The 18119-nt window shown below is 36.6% G+C and overlaps 1 pseudogene; it reads left to right on the top strand.

The window, feature by feature from the left end:
* The first annotated feature begins 7187 nt into the window (after positions 1–7187).
* On the top strand, positions 7188–7353 carry LOC120524725 (annotated as a pseudogene).
* Positions 7354–18119: the final 10766 nt, after the last annotated feature.

The raw sequence follows: 18119 nt of genomic DNA, 5'->3' as shown, positions 1-18119 counted from the left end.
CTGATTTGTGCTAAGGATACCTTACTGAAACAAAGCATTCCCCTGAAAATGTCCATTGTCCTCTTTCAAGCCACTGCTTCTATTTTTTATGAGAAAGAGTTTGAGACTGATGAAGATGACACGAAGTTTAGGAAAATGATGAGCTGAGAGCAACCTGTTACAGTGGTGAGCCTAAGAAGTGCAGTGTAGGAGTTGGAACCGATGTGGAAATGATCAGAAAGTGTGAGATCATAGATGTTCAAATGGGAAGGTGAAAACCATAAACTCCCTTTCCAAAATTCAAACCAACAATTAATATTACCATTAAATATTTTTTATTTTCATAAGAATCTCTTATGAATGCTTTGAAATGACTTTATTTTTGTCCCTGAATTACAACAGCCTACACTAATTCAGACTTTTTGGATGATTATTAAATAAACAACAAATAAAATTATCATGCGAAATGTGCAAAGAACAAGGACAAATATTAAATTATTATTACATTAAATTATGTCAAATGAAATTGAAAGGAACCATAAGAAATTAATGATAAAAAACAAAAGAACTTGGAGGAGAGAACAAATAAGGAAAACTTCAAAGAAAAGCCCTTAATTAATAAATCTCAAAGCTGAAATGAAATCACAAAAATGTAAACCAAATGACAGAAAGAACGTCCAAAGCCAGAAATCATATAATTAAATACTCTTAATATAATTCAAAAACTTAAAAAAAATGGAATTGTTCTAATTCAGGGTGCTAATAAGAAAAGTCAACAATAACATCATATTTGTAATCACTGGCTTTGAAATAATCTAAAGCGATACCCCACATGTTTATATTTGAAATTTCTCATTTTTAATCTTCTGGGAGTGGCTCTTAGAAGGCAAAGACCCCCAGTAAAGAAGCAGATATCAAAAACATTATCATAATTCTGATCAGCAACCTTTCAATAGCATAAAACATTCCACCTGCCTACAGTATACTACTGATTTCAATATTTTAAAATTTTGTGTGAACAAGTAAATTTGATCCCATGTACCCATTAGAGATGAAGTCCTTGGATTGGCTGAGGTGGCATGCATAACTTTAAATCCCTCTGATCAACTCTTTGCTTACTCTTTACCATAGGAGTGTCATTTGGTGCACAAAATATGATCCAAAAATTGGGTAAAAATGAATGCCTTTGGGGCAAATGGCCCAAAAATAGTATCATATGTAGGAATTTTATAATGCCAGTGAGTTAGGAGGTACCAGACAAAAAAATCAGTACTCAAAATGTAAAAGATTAAATCAAGAAGAGCAACAATAACAGTAACCAACAAAAAATCAACAGCCAAAACCAGGAAATTCAAACTAAATAATGAAATTTAATAAATACCCAAGGGCAAGCTCAGAGGTATCACATAGTCTATTTATTTGTCTTTCATGATTATCTGCAATACTGAAGGCCACAGAATAGTTGATGCTCCTGCCCTATTTTATTATAGACTAAATGATAAAATAAAAAATTCTTGTGATGAGACAAGACCTGTTCAGAGAGGTGAGACGAGACTTTGAACCAAAAGATTTAACCACGCCGGGGCCGGAAAAAGACAAAGAGTAGATGACAGAGTAGAACATCGTAAAGAATTAAAAAACATTGGTGCGATACACATGCAGAGCAGCTTATAGATAATGGAAGTAGGAAAATTCGAAAGTCTTAAAAAATAATAGAAAAGAGACGCATTAGCGCAAACAAATGGAAATTATTACTCGGTGAAATAACAGAACAGCGAAAAGAGATCAAATAGTGTTTCTTCCCATTGAAGAGGCGTATCCGCGAGAATTAAAAGATTTGTTGTTTGGTGAAAGTGAAATCCACATACGCTGTCACGCTTGGGTCACAGAGTTGCACAGATACACAGGAGATTTTAGAGACAGAAACGTTATTCAAACACTTCAAATAAACATAAGTCTCTTTTTTTAGGAGTGACTTGAGCTCCATGTGAAAACGGAGGGGACAGTTCTGTCTCACAATTAAAAGAATAGAAAATCTGAGCAGAGAATGTCTGGCGGAAAAGAGAGAGAAGGCAGTGAGACAAAAGGACAGCTGCTGTAAAGGCTTTTAAATGTTCAAAGTGCAGCACGAGATGCAGATCACACAGCACGGTAACAGCAGCAAGCCAGCAGCTGATTGAGGAAAAAATAATAAAAAAAACTGTATTTGTTATAGGAGCAACCGCGTCTCGTTGGGGTGTATTTAGCCACCCTTTTCACAATGGGGCATTTCGTAGGCCGGGTTTGGCAAGCGAAGCGAACAAGGTACGAAGCCCCCTAGTAACAAAGAAAGAAAATGGTAGAACTAGAGATGAGGTTTCAGAAGTACTTGGAGAACAAAGTGATTGTTGTTCCTAAAATTGGCAGAAATAATTAGAATCGAGGACCAAAAGATGGATCATAAGTCATGGAATACTCTAAGTACTTCAACCATGAAATCAAGCTGATCTTTCATCAAATCCAAACAAAACTACATCGTAGTCAAAATAATGTTGCCAAAGAATTTTAAACTAATTTAGATTGCTAAGTGTCACTGGGATTATCCGTCAAACTTGGAAAAAGTGGAAGTGAACAGCACAACCTTTATACTACAATCACAGACCTTATTGCAAACATCACAAAGTGGTGGCACCCACAAAAAAAAAAAATATAGTGAAAAACACACAACAACTTCTAACATTGTTAAAGTGAAAAGAAAGCATAAAACAAACAACAAAATTGGATTTACCATCCCAAAAATACTTAAATAATGATTTACAAATAAAGAAATAAAAAACAGAGATATTTTAAATTATTTAACTTTGAGAAGTCCATCAAGATAAATATGAGAAGGTGGGTCAAGTGCTTAATTGGGTAGTATCTACTACCATCTTAATTTTATTACACGATTTTAATGCCGATGATTGAATGGTGGAGACATGTGAAAGGGAGTAATTGGCAGGGACAATGTTCAAGTATTAAGCACAAAAAGTAAGTTGTTGAATTTCTGGGTAAGTCATAAAATGACTACAACAAAAACCTTGTCAAATAAGAAAGACACATGAATTTACTTGGCACTGGAACATCTTGGGCTGAAGGTTGATAATTACTTAGCTGCAGTGAAGAATGCGACAGGCTGTCAATTCATCTCAGCGTGATGGACATCAGGATCTGGCAGATGGGGAAGCAGATGGGCAGATCTAAGTAAACAAAACAAGTTTTGTGGGGTATCTGCACACATCTAACACAGGCTACTGTATTTCAAACTTTTGTTCCATAACCTTAAGACTTCTGAATTTCAAATGAGCTCTTTGACTGGAATATAAACAAATCTTTAAACAGTGAAATGGCTGTAAGGAATTGTGGCTAGAGTGTTGCTGGTATCAAGGTAAGTAAAGCTTTAAAAAGGTATTATATGGAATGTGATTCTGTTATCTGTTTGCTTTCCCACAAGCCCCAGTGGAATTCAGGATTTAGTATTTGTGGTGAGTGGGGTTTTATACTCTGCTGAAGACTTAATCAGTTTACTCAGCATTCAGCATCATCTGCAACAGAATTCACTTTCACTCACTATTCAAGACTGGTACACTATCAGGTATACTCTTCCCTGTTTAGTCTCAATGGCTCTTTCCTTTACAATGCATAAATCATCTTTACTTTGTACTTATCCCTGATCATTTCTTATGAATACATGCCTAATATTACCCTTTTGTGATAAAATCAGTACTTATCTTAAAAGATATAATGGACATGCACAACAGCGTTCATTTTGTAGGGATTTCGGAACCTAATATAATTACTCACAATTTTCATAATGCAAATACAGTATAGAAAAATATAAAAAGGAAAAGATTGTGCATCTTTACAGCAAAGAACAGGTGAATAATTTACAAGAAGCCCATGTTAACATAGGTGGTCATAGTGTTGTTAATCTAATCTCTCCACAAGGTGATTTCGGGCAGCAGCCTCAATCTTTCTTATCTTTTAGTCTCAGGACAAGAACAATATGTGTTAGAAACTTGCTGTCTCTATTGCTAGGTAAAAATGTTACTTGGGTAACCCAGTGCTGTACAAAGTTTTATTCTTAATTACGGTGGTGTGATGGATAGCACTGTTAACTCATCGCTACAGGTGACTTTGTTCAAATCCCACTCTGGTCACTGTCTGTGTGAAGTTTACATGTTTTTCCAGTGTCATCATGAGTTTTTCCTTGTCGTATTCCAAATATTTGCAGGATAGGTTTTTCTGATGACTCTGCCCAGGCATGGCATTAGTGAGTTTGGGTCTGTGTTTGAGTATATTTTGTATTGCCCTAAACAGGGCTGTTTCTTACCTTGCACCTGCGATGAACAGAGAGTGCCACAGAGCCCCAAACACAAATGCACTAACACAGTCCCGGGTTAAACATGCAACCTTTTATTGAACAAAATACCTCAGCACAGTGATAAAACCTTTCTTCTTCTTACTTCACTCCACTACTCATATCTTCTCTCTTGGCCCTGACTGTCCTGGATAAGGCAGTGCAGTTCCTTTTATTGAAGACCCAGAAGCACTTCCGAGTCATACAGATGTACTATAAAGTAGGGAGTGCCACTCCCCTGCAGCATTCCCTGGTGGTATCCACTTACCCCAAAACGGCTGCCCCAGTGGACTACACTTCTCAGCATTCCTAACAGGTGTCTGAATAGGTGCTGAATCCCAAGGATGCTGCTATCTAGCTGGTTGGAGGAGCATACAGTCTTGATATGGAGCCTCCCCCAATTTCTCCATTGTATTCTCCTCTCAGCAGGAAATGGAAGGAAATGGTGCCAATCTCAGCACACATGCCAGCTCATATCTGTGGTCATTCTAAATCATCACAATAAAATTGGGGTTGCATGATAGACCCCACATTTATTGTAATCCCAATAGATATCTAGCATTTCACTTTCTGAACCTGCTTTTAACCATTCTATGGCCGTGTGCTGGTGTCTATCGTGGCAACACCAAGTGAAAGTCATGAACAAACATTATATAAAATGGCAGTGCATTGGTAAGGTACATTGACACACAAACACATTCATTCATACCAGACCAAATAAACTAATACACAAGTCTTCGGGATGTGTGAAAACCCATGTGGACATGAGGAGAATGTGCAAACGCTGAGCAAGAAGTGAGTGAGATAGGAATCAAAACCTGGTCCCTGTAGCTCGGAGGCCATTAACTCTCAGTACATAGAAGAATATTGAGAATGAAAGCACTTGCTGTGAGTGTGGAAGGGATTAAATAAGTCTCTGATCACAGTTGGTAAAAAGCTTTATACTTATGTCCTCTGCTGTTTCAATATTTATCTTCTTTCTTTATCTATTTCCTGTTACTGCTATATCACTGCTTATGCTGCTCTTTTGTTCATTCCTTACTGCTACCATAAAGCAGCAAGTTGGATTTTTCTAATTTTATTGTTTCTCTTGTATCATGGCCTGTGGTTGTCTAGGGATCTGCCTACCACAATATATTTAATACCTGCATAAAAATACAATTACAACATAAAAAAGCATTTATTTAAAAGATACACTGGCAAATGTGTATCTATTATGTTTAATAGCTCTTTGATATGATAAAAGTGAACATCTGCAAGAAAACAATGAATCTCCTCATTACAACACAATTATTCCCAGTCTTTCCATTGAAACCCACATTTTAAACCTTCTCTGTTGTTTCAGTATTGCCAATTTTGGGCAATCTATCTATATTATATATACAGTATATATATATCGAATATATATATATATATATATATATATATATATATATATATATATATATATATATATATATATATATATATATATATATATCAAAGGCAAAACAACAAAAGCCAGCGAGAAAGCAAGATGAAAGGTACATGCTTTTATGTATTAAGAAGAAACCCTGAAACAAAAGGAAAATACAAGCAGTTTTCCCATAATTCACCCAAGAAAGAACATTAGAAACAAAATTGTCATAGTTGTTCACTCGAATGAAGAGATGCAGAATAAACTGAGCAAATGTTCAGCACAATGGCAGCAGAAAGAATGCGATTGCAGTTGGCAGATGCCATGCATTTTATTTTATGAGCCACACACCAGGTGGCAGATGGGTGGAAGGTCAAGTCTGTAAGATGTTTGCCAGCAAGATGAAAGGACATTGTTAAAGATTGGTATCCACAAGTCTGAAGCAGAGAGTGATTTATATTAATTCTTGCAGATAATCTAGCAGATGGACATACTAAAGAAATGTACTAATCAGTAAATTAAATTTCACTTTTATAGGTTGTTTTTTTTTTCAGGGTGAAGATCTTCAAAAAGAAATATTACATTATTAGGAATAGACTGATGTTTTTAAAATGTTTAAATCAGTCATTTTAAGAGCTGAAAAGGTAATTTCATGTCAGACTGAATGCCTGGAAGAAAAAAAGGAATGAGAACCTTCAAGCACACATCCAACTATTAGCCCCAAAATAAAGTATGTACACAACAGTGGGCACTCTAGAGCCCCAGACTCTAGACACAACTGCACATAAACAGCCAAGGGTACAAGTAAAGTTAATTTTATTGCACAGAAATACCTTTTTCAGGTCCTTTCTTCAAAACAAGTACTCACAAGCACAACTCCTATATTAATTCTAATCTCCTCTCCGCTAGGCAAGCCTTGTTCTCTGACTCCAACTCACTTGGATGAGGTGGAGTGGCTTCTTTTTTGCCAGACCAGGGAACTCCTTTGGTGCCACACAATTACACCCTGGAAGCACTTCTGAGTCAGGTGGAATCGCCTTCATATGTGGGAGTCCTCTCCCCACAGCTCCCTCTGTACGCCAACAGGGCAGTCCATCAGGACTATAATTGCCAAGGTGTCCTATGGGTGTACAAATGGGAGCTCTACCTGAGGGAAATACTGGGGGACTACATGGCCCTAAGAGACAGTCTTTCCCTGTCCTTCCAATCTTTCTTCCCGGCTAGGAAGATGCCTGAAACCAACCTGGCTGGGATGCCTGTCCAATCAAATCCCTCCCTTTTGGCCTTCTCGTCCAGAAGCCAGCCTATCCATCTTGACATCCACAAGAGTTTAAATCATTTTATTTTTTATTGAACTCCATCAAATAAATGTATAAACTGATTTTTTCTACAGCATGCATAAAGACGTGTACATTAAGTTGTTCAGAAAGTACTATCGCTTCTTGGCCTTTTGGCTAAGATCAAGTGTAGTATCTGTTCTTATCAGAAAGTATGTCAAAAATATTGTAAACAGCATATTTGTATCAGACACCTAGTCAACTGCTTGAAATAAGTGTAGGTCATTTAGGTGAATATTGCGAATTTTTTCCTGGTCACCAATATGTATAAAATAAAAAAGGAGTTTAGACTTGATTTGTCCTTTCACCTGCTATGCATGCTTTTAGGAAAGGCAAACCTCCTATGATGGAGGTGATCAGGAGAAGAAACATCAAAAATACAACTCGAAAAAATTGCTGCCCATGGTCCATCCATGTCAAAATATAAAATACTAAAAAACTAAAGTTAAAGCTAGAAAAAGAGGTCTTGATCAATAATAGCAATACACTAACACCAGCCATGCAGAGATTTCATTAGCTATATGTATGAAGTGCATGGTGCCAACCTTTTAGTGCCTCTGAGCCTAACTAGAGTAAGTAAAATCTGCAACTTTAACAAACTTGTCTTTTAAATTGTAATTTAATGACTTATTTCAGTTAAATCTGGCCCCTCTTTTCATATCACCCAATTCAAAAGAAGATCCTCACCTCATAACCCACTTTTTTCCTAAGTCTGCACACCTTGGTCTGATTCTCTGCCTCTTAAATCATGATGATAATAATAATAATCTATCAAATCTGTAAAATAAGCCTGCTGTCTGTGTTCAGAAACACAGGAAATGAAAAAATCACTTCTGTCCAATTTTTTGGCTCCCTCAGAAGAATATTCTTTATGGCAATCTCAAAAACAGTAATGATGTCTAACATCACGGTAATGAAAAGCGATCCATTATTAACATTTTCACCATGAGGATGGTGCTCCCATTATAAAGAACAGTTTTGTCACAATGACAGACAAGTTCAACACATGGTTAGCATTAGAATTTCGGGTTACAAAGCCATTCAAGGAGAATGGGCAGACATGTAAATATAAGTGCTTACAACAAACACTGGTAATTACAGTATCAAAATTGCTACAATTTTAGATTTTCTCTTATTTGGCTTCATCCATGCTTTAGTGAATTCTAAAAACCTGGATTAAGCCCTAACCAGCTTTTTTCTGTTGAAGTGTAATGTGATTCAGTTCTCTCCCCCTGACATGTCAGGACACACACTTTAGGGCTTCATTGTCCTTCTTTTTATACTGCACCTTCTGCTGCTGCTGCTATGAGTGGTGCCTCGATTAGAATGATCAAAATTTCTTCACTAGAGTGTTACAGAATTTGGCAATAACATTTCTTGATTTCTAATCAATAATTTTTACAATATAAACTTATATTTGAATTAATTAATATAAATTAATTTTGTTTTGTGTACGTACCAGGCTTTGAGGAGAAGGAGAAGATTATAGACTCCTCTCCTCAACTGAGAAGACCTTCTTAGAGATACAGTATTTTAATGTAAGATATGGGCAGCAATATCACTATTAAAAAGTGCTTCAAAATAATATTGCACCATTACTACTAAAATATATAAAGCAACAAGATAAAAGGATGTAGCTGAGATTTACTGTCATGATTTACTTGGCTGGAAAAAATAGAAATATTAACTTTACCTTTTGGCCCCTTGCTTATTTAATTTTTTTTTCCAAAGCAGAGTTTATATATGTTATTCAGAAGTAAAAATCCTGAAAGCAGTATTAACCAGTAACCAGCAGATCAAAATAGGGCTGAGGCATCAAAAGAAATTTTGCAGAATTGGGAACATGCTATATTTGCATGTAAATGTCATAATCTTGATAATTAATAAAGTTGAATTGACTTGACCAACACGCAACATGTCTCCATTCTCTGAAGTAAGATTACTAGACACCCGTATATCCCCACCTTTGCTGTCCCGATTAGTTTTTTTTAAGAATCTTCATTTGTCCTATATTTTAAACGACTCATTTATCATTTCATCGACAAAGCACTATGAAAGTCATTGTAGAAAGAGCACTCTGTAGCGGACATTCTGCAGTGCATTAAAAATCACCAATCACATCAATTCTATTCAAAACTGGCAACATCAGGCCAATCAAATATTCTGCATTTATAAAGCAAAGCTTATGAATTGGGAACTGTGCAAGTTCAATATCAAGGCACTTACTTCTGAGATGGCTTGCTTTAGCCATGTGCCTAATCCATCAATATGACTATGCATTCGGGCTCATTGAACAAAGTACTTCAGAGAGAATTTAACCTTCCCAAAATAGATATAATTGGTTCTGAGATTAATAAACTCTTATGCTCTTATGTTTGAAAGTGATATGCCAAACATGTGGAGGTAAATGTTTCATTTCCCAGAGAGGGCACAGGCATATTACTCAGCATATTAATACTAAAAAATGTAAGGACATTGCAAAGAGTAAGTGTACCATGTAGGCCAGGACTTGAAGTAGACACAATTTATGCAAAGGCTCTTCACATATTGTTCAGCAACATAAATAAAATATAATCTGAGTGGCTGCATAGTGCTTTTTATTTCAATAGATTTATCACATTTTAAATTTTACTAAATGGTTTCAGAGTCTCTAAAAATAATTCACACATTGTTTAGGGGGTTTTTGAGGCCCATGAATGAAATACTGTAGTCATATTAATTTTTTTTTTTAATGTATCTTCACTTATGTTAGTTACTTTTACCAGTACCATCTTGTTTTTCTGACGGGCACCACCATCTTGGGACTTGAGTTGTTATGTGGTTGTTAGGAACAACATCAGGGGCCATGGATGGTATGACATCACAGGTTAAAGGGTATGAAGGTCAGCCCATTAGAATTCTTGGTTTGTTATTTAACACTAGAATCCCTGAAACCTACAAAAAAACCCAGGCCACCTTAAATTTCTTCTCACCTCTCCATCAGTGTCTTTTGTTTTGTAAATGTGTTGATCAGCACAAGCAGCAAGTAGCCAGGAAGTTTTGCAGTCTACTTGTGACTTTACACTGTAGGAAGATAAGTAAATAAATATAGGTAAACAACATTCAATGTGGCTTTTATATTATATATGTTTTTCATATGAAGACCATCACAAAATATAATCATAAACAGAACTTTGAAAGTAACTCACAAAGAGCGCAGAAAAAGGAGCAAGAACTCGCCACTCCTAAGCGTTTTCAAAATGAAACTCTAGAAAATGTGGAAAACTCTCCAGATTTATAGGACAGTTACTGGTGGGGATTGGCAGGTGGCCCAGAGTCTTGGGGGACCATCTACAAAAAACACAGAAGACACCAAAGGCAACTGATATATATATAGACAAAGCCAAAAAAACATGAATAAAAATTCAAAATTGAACAAAAGAGACACAAAAGATGAATTTTAACCCCAAACAGGGGATGAACTCTGGCTCAGACATGATACCTTTGGTCTGCAGTGTATCTGCCAAAACATGATGCTGCAACAAAAAGCAAATAACAAAAACAAACTAAACCAAACTAAAGCAAAGAAGGTGAAAACACACTAAAACACCAGAGCACCGTAAGCCAGTCATCTGGGTTAAGGGAACTTGTAACTGTCTGAAATCCAGCTGCTTAACAACTAAGGAATAACAGCCTATGAATTGTTCAGGCCAACATTGAAATAATGAGCACTTCACACGGCAGTTCATCAGCTTCTTAGTTACACCTCCAGGAGTTAAACATTTAAAAAATTTGTGAAGGTTTTTTCAAGGGAGGAAAGATCTTTTTCTTACACAGCAGACGGTGCATGAATTGGTCAGAGCCATAGATTTAGTGACGTTGATCTTCAGGAGAGGAAAATCCAAACACAAGAGCAAAAGCAGAACTCATAATAATAGTCTAATGAGTGATTTAAGGTATGCATTTTATACCTTAATTAAATTTCTCTGTGCTTACATGTACTGCATGACTATACAGTATATAAAACTTTTGTTTCACAAAAATAAACATATTTTGCTTCGGCTAGTGTAAAAGAATAACTTCATTAAAATAATTTGAATTAATTTGACTCCTCTCTTTACTTTATGACTTTGAAAGTAACTTCCTACTAATATCAACAAAGAGACAGTTTCCCTGGAGATTGCACACAGAAGCTGTCTCACACAGACTCAACAAACAGCCCAGAAAATAATTAACAGCCTACGCAATTTAATAACCACAACTATTGGCAAGATTGTATCCTGTAAGGCAGTGAAATAAAAACCAGTCCTCGCTCTTCTGAAGACTGAATCAGATGAATTCAATAAGGTGGGAACTTTAAGCAGGACTCTTTGCACAGATCACAAAGGAAATGCCATCTGGTTAATGTTTCGCTTTAGAAATTATGAATGGCTTACAATCCATGACATTTCCACTCAGTCTACAGAACTGCCTTCTTCACAAAATTCCTGGAAATGGATGAATATGCACAGATGTGTCAGTCCATAAATTGCTCTGGCTTACAGTACCTGGGCTGATAACAGAGATTTGAAAGCAAGGCCAAGCTGTGGCAAGTGTGATCTCTGTAATATGGTGATCAGTTTCAAAGAAGAGAATTAATTGTTAACTACTTCAAATAAAGAAAAACATTGGCACCTTTATTTAGTAAACTTGATGCTGTGGTGCTCTTCCTCATACACAAACCCAGTTGCTTTATGGTTCCAGTTCACGGTTTCACATCCCAAAATTTTTTTACAGGAGTTACAGTTTTTCTTCTCCATTTTAAAGGTGTTTACGTTGGGTTAGCTGGGGACAATTGGTACAGTGTTAGTGAGTGCGCCACGTGAGAGCTCAGTGCTCAGTTATTGTTTGTTTTCGATGTTGCTGTGTGGTGACAGTCTCCAGTCACCACAACATTAACTCATCCAGTCAACACAAAATTAAATTGGGAAGATTGGGAAACTGATGAATCTTTAGACATCTGACAGTACTAGTGTTGTTATATGTCCTAGTGTGTGTATATAAACACAGGGAACTCCAATTTCTGTATTACATTTTGCCAGAAGAAGGGGCCTGAGTTGCTTTAAAAGCTTGCATATTGTAATCTTTTTAGTTAGCCAATAAAAGATGTCATTTTGCTTGACTTCTCACCATAGACATCTGGCATAAAAAAGCCCAAATGGCAGTAGCAGCTTTATGTGTATTAGGATAAACTGCTGCAGGACTGCTTTCATATTGGTCTGTATGCTTTAATTTTAGAAATTTTAGTGATTGGTAATAATGGATACAATAAGATTATTAGAAATAAACTTTACTAAACTAAACTAGTTTTTACTAAACTGTTGGCTGTAACCTGAATTTTAAATCGTATATTAATCAGAGCATTAGACACCATTTTTTCACTTAAGAAACATAGCAAAAGTTAGACCTCTTATATCATTGAAAGATGCTGAGAAATTAGTTCACGCTTTTGTTCAATCGACTAGATTACTGTAACGCATTCCTCTCAGGACATAAATCATTTGCAACTAGTGCAGAATACAGCTGCTAGAATCCTAAGTAGAAAAAGAAAATCCAAGCACATTTCTCCAGAATTGATGTCACTACACTGGTTACCTGTGCCATTCAGACTTGACTTTAAAATGCTGCTTATGGTTTATAAAGCCTTAAATAATCTCGCTCCATCTTATATATCGGAATGTCTGACACCTTATATTCCAAATCGTAACCTCAGATCCTCAAATGAGTGTCTCCTTAGAATTCCAAGAACAAAGCTTAAAAGAAGTGGTGAGGCGGCCTTCTGCTGTTATGCACCTAAAATCTGGAATAGCCTGCCAATAGGAATTCACCAGGCTGATACAGTAGAGCACTTTAAAACACTGCTGAAAACATATTACTTTAACATGGCTTTCTCATAACTTCACCTTCATTTAATCCTGATACTCTGTATATTCAATTAATTATAATAACTATTCATGGTGGCTCTAAAATCCATACTAACCTCTACTCTCTCTTCTGTTTCTTTCCCCAGTTTTCTGTGGTGGCGATCTGCACCACCACCACCTAATCAAAGCACCGTGATGTCCTACATTGATGGATTAAAGGCCAGAAGTCTGCATGACCATCTTCATCAAGTCCTTCCAAGAGAACCCTAAATACAAAGAGGACTGTTTCATGTATGTTAGGTAGAATGCACAGAGGGGGCTGGGTGGTCTCGTGGCCTGGAACCCCTGCAGATTTTATTTTTTTCTCCAGCTGTGTGGATTTTTTATTTTTTTTTTTGTTTTTTCTGTCCTCCCTAGCCATCGGACCTTACTCTTATTCTATGTTAATTAGTGTTGTGTTATTTTAATTCATACTTTGTCTTTAATTTATCTTTTCTTCATCATGTAAAGAACTTTGAGCTACACTATTTGAATGAAAATGTGCTATATAAATAAATGTTGTTGTTATTGTCAAGTTAGGAAGGAGGTGAAGCAGGTAAGTTTTTCTTTTATGTGCATTAGCGTGCATGAAAATCATGTTATTATTTCTTCTAAGTGTTAGGTAATGAGGTTATTTAGTCTACATATATTATATAAAACTGATTCAGCCATTACAGGCATTTGCAAGAACTGATGCATCACAGAGCATGAATGGAAACACTTATGAACACATCCTCATATAGAGTCATATAACCTAACATGCTTGCTTGTGCAATGTTAGAGGAAACGCTGACATGGGCAGAACATGTAAGCTCCACAACAACAGTGGACAGGTCAGGCTTTAAACAAAGGTTGCTGGATCTGTAAGTACTGTGCACTGCAGCACCCAGGAGTTTAAATATTTAAACAAGTGTTAAGAAAATAAAAAAAGGAAGAAATCTAAAACATTCACCCAGAGGGCCCATAGGTATTGAAATAATTTTGACATTTCTCTTTTTGCAAACTGCAATCCAATTAGAATTGTCAAATAGAAGGTCATGGATGGGCAGCACTTGGTAGAAAGTGCATGAAAGTGGACACATCCACACACAAACTTACACTGAAACAGGGCTAGTTTGGATTTGGCAGTTAACATAACCAGCATAACTTTATGAGGAAAACTAGTTCATCCAAAGGAAATCCTATGGGAGAAAACACAGACTTCACATTGACAATGACTAGCATCTGTGAGGTGGCAACGCTACATCATTGGGAAGACCTGTTAAAGTTTCAAAACGCAGAATTTAGCAGCCTTTTAGTTTTACTAGTGATATTTTCACAATTACTTACTAAAGTCACACATTACATGAGGTTTTCAGTAATTTGCAGCTGTAGCCTTCATTTACATAATCATAGCAAGTCAGGCACAGTCGGCGGTGCTCTCCGGTGAAGCTGACCGCATCACGTAACATGCAGAAGTGACCAACTCCAACTAGTCCATGACTCGCTCGGACAAAATCAAACACATTCTGTTTTGTCTTTAGTCGTAGGGGCAGGCTCTGTGTGCATGAGAGCTGACAACCAATAAATGCTCATCCAGAAGTAAAATTCATATAGTGTAGTGATGAAGAATAAAGAACACAAATGTTTTGGACCTCACAAACAGAAGAGAAGCTCATCTATAAAGATGTCTTATGTTTTACATACCAAGACAGAATGAACAAAGAATCTACGGCTGAACTTACTGTAGCTGTTAACCCTTGGTACAGCACCGGCTCCATCAGGCAGCACGTTATTGGCTGTCAGAAAAAGGAACAAGGATGACTGCACTGGAAGGTTTGAGCTCTGTCAGTAAATGTGACATGTCCAGCAATTTAAATTGAATTATTTGGCAAGTCTAACATACCCAACGACTGGAAGACGTGTAATGTGACATTGGCTTAAGTCATTCTTCTAAATTTTCTCCCTTGCTTTGTAAATTCACACTTCATTTTAAACTGTCATAAAATCAATTCAGTATTCTCAATAATCGCTGTTGTGAAATGTTATTTTCCAGTCAGCCAAGGTCTGTTGAAATCTAATCACAGTACTCACTTACAATGGGCTAATAGAAAGGATGGCTGACTTAATCCGATTATATTTCAGGCCTGCAACACATTCCAAAAAAAGTTGGGACAGTAAAGCATTCACCACTTTGTAATATCGCCATTCTTTCTCACAACACTTAAAAGATGTTTTGGCATTGAGGATACCAGTGCAAATACATCTTAAGGTGTGCAACAGTACGGGCCCGGCATGATCACATTTTTCATTTCCAGATTCTCCACACATTGGAGAAACATTCTGCCAATTTTTTTCTGATGTCTATGTATGTTTCTGTTTTGCTATCAAAACAGGGACCCAGTGCTCTACTTTGCCCGGGGGCCTATGATGCTGTTAAGACGGCCCTGATTGGGGATATATCAGGACTTCAAGCAGGCCAGTCCACTACCCATACCCTCTTCTTTCAAAGCTATGCCTTTGTAATGTGTACAGAATGTGATTTTGCATTGTCTTGCATTGACCACAATAAACATTTCCACTCTGTGATGGTCCATCGCAGAGGCCTCTGAGCCCAGGAAAGTCGATGGACATGGTTAACATAAGGCTTCATTTTTACACAGTAAAGTTTTAAGTGGCATTTGTGAATGTAACTCTCTATTGTATTGCTTGTCAAAGGTTTGCCAGAGTAATCCCTTGCCCCTGTGGTTATATCAGCTATTGATGAGTGACAGTTCTTGATGCAGTGCTGTCTGGAGGATCAGAGATCATGGGTGTTCAGCTAAGGCTTGCGTCCTTGCCCTTCACGCACTGAAATTCTTCCAGATTCCTTGAATCACTTAATGACAATATGTACTGTGGAGGGAGAAATATGCAAAACCCATCCAATCTTTCTTTGAGGAACATTGTTTTTAAACATTTCAGTAATTTTCTTACACATTTGTTGACAAACTGGAGATCATCTGCCCATCTTTGCTCTTCAAAGACTCAGCCTTTTGTGGATAGTGCTTTTGTACCAAATCATGACTACAATCATTTGTTTACATCACCTGTTTGAAATTGCATTATTATAGAATTGTTTTACCTCATTATTGGCCTTAATTTGCCCCATTCCTACTTTTTTTGGAATGTGTTGCAGACCTGAAATGCATGAATGGATGTACACTTAGAAATGAAATGATGTTGATCAGACAAAACATGAAATATCTTGGGTTCATACGGCCTGCAATTAAATTATAGTCAAAGTAAATTTAAGAATCACAGCATTTTTTTTTTGCATTTTCCATACCATCCCAACTTTTTCTGATTTGGGGTTGGAGATTATCTGTAAAAAAAAACATTAATTTTAGGAGTATGGCCCTACCCAGGATTTTAAATCTGTGGTTTAGGAGGGTCACTTAGTGTGACAGCTGCACCATCAATGTCCCACTGTGTGACCATAAACAAGTCACTTCACCTGTTCACAGTGTAGCTCTAGTTAAAAAATGTGAAAACTGTAACTGTACCTTAATAAAAGAAAGCTGAAGTGTATAAGTTTATTTTGCCCAGGTCCATTATCATGGATTTTGATGCCTCAAGTGTATGTGCCATTCTACATAATTTAGCGTCTATAATTACTACAATAATACTTTTGTGTATTGTTGTTTTCACTAGGTAATTACAAACCTTATTTAATATTTTTCCACAAAATATTCACACTGCTTATATTCTGTTGCAAGTAATTCTCAGATTCAATAAGATGCTTTAATTGTTTTATAACCTTGTTAAGTCACAGCAACCAACTTGATCAACAACATTGAAACAGAACAGGAGCCAAGTGTCCCGGAGCCTATCAGAATGGGGAGATTTTCATCTTGTTGGAGAGGATTTCAGGAGATTCACATTGTTCAGAGCCAAATGTTGAAAGAGCTTAAAATTCCTGCTGGTATCCAATTACCAGCTGAGGCAAGTGGGATGTGTGAAATTTTATGTGCTTGTCATGTCAGGCCCATGTTTGCCTGAATGGGAAATCCACTTTTGTACTGTGTGCAGAAGTGTTTGTATAAAACAGAGGAAAGAAAGGAAAACTTAAAAGACATACCTAATTAGAACTATAGTAACATTTCAAACAAGTACAGCAACCTCAAAAAACATTTGTATCACTAATAAAAAAAAAAATAATGGCATGCAATGTTATGTACCATCCTTGTTCTTCCATAAGTAATTGTGAGTGGGGGGTGCATATACTTTATTTAAATCCAGACTCAGTTACTACTGTGGGTGTCAAGTTTGCACGCTCTTTCTGGCCCCCTTGTAGACTCAATTACTACTGTGGGTGTCAAGTTTGCACACTCTTTCTGGCCTCCTTGTTTTTTTTTTTTTGGCTGTATTTCAGATTCCCTGTCAACCTTACACTGGCCCAGTATGAGTGACTGTAACTATATGAGTTGGCCCTGCCAAGGACTGATATTCTTTTCCTGCCCTGCTTTGTGTAGTTTCACGTTGGGATTGGCTCCATCGCCCCAAGGCTCCTCAGTTGTAGTAAGACTCTTCAGAATATAGATGAGTGGAAAATAATTGGTAAAAATAGCATCCTTGCATAATAAGCGAAAAACACAGTTATCACATGAAAAGCTACATAATTAATTAAACTAACATACACAAAATGGTTCTCATAAAGGTGTAAAAGTCAGTTAAAATTTAACAAGCTTTCTAATTTCTCACCATATAAATTAGCTGTGTGACAGTGCTAAAACAATGACTGTCTGCTAAGCAGTGGTGATAGTGGGTGGGGGGAACTCCTGCCCAATAAGTTACTGATGTTCAGTTTTATCACATCTTTGATTTGATTACATCTTGCCTGAAGAAGGGGCCTTAGCTGCCTTGAAACCTTGCATATTGTAATCTGTTCAGTTAGCCAAAAAAATATGTTGTTTTGCTGGACTTCTCATTGCAGTTTTAACATCATAAATTCAGCTCAATGCTCAAACTATCCTTCTTTTGTCTTATCAAATAAATGTTATTGTCTTTTCATCTGGTTCCGTTTAACTATTAACTGGTAATACATAACTTCTAGCTGTGTTTGAAGGGTTTTTCCTTTCAACACCTAA

This window comes from Polypterus senegalus, chromosome 2 (genome assembly GCF_016835505.1).
Source record: "Polypterus senegalus isolate Bchr_013 chromosome 2, ASM1683550v1, whole genome shotgun sequence".
NCBI lineage: Eukaryota > Metazoa > Chordata > Cladistia > Polypteriformes > Polypteridae > Polypterus > Polypterus senegalus.
Note: the sequence above shows the minus strand (reverse complement) of the source record. Positions and strands in the feature narration are given on the sequence as shown.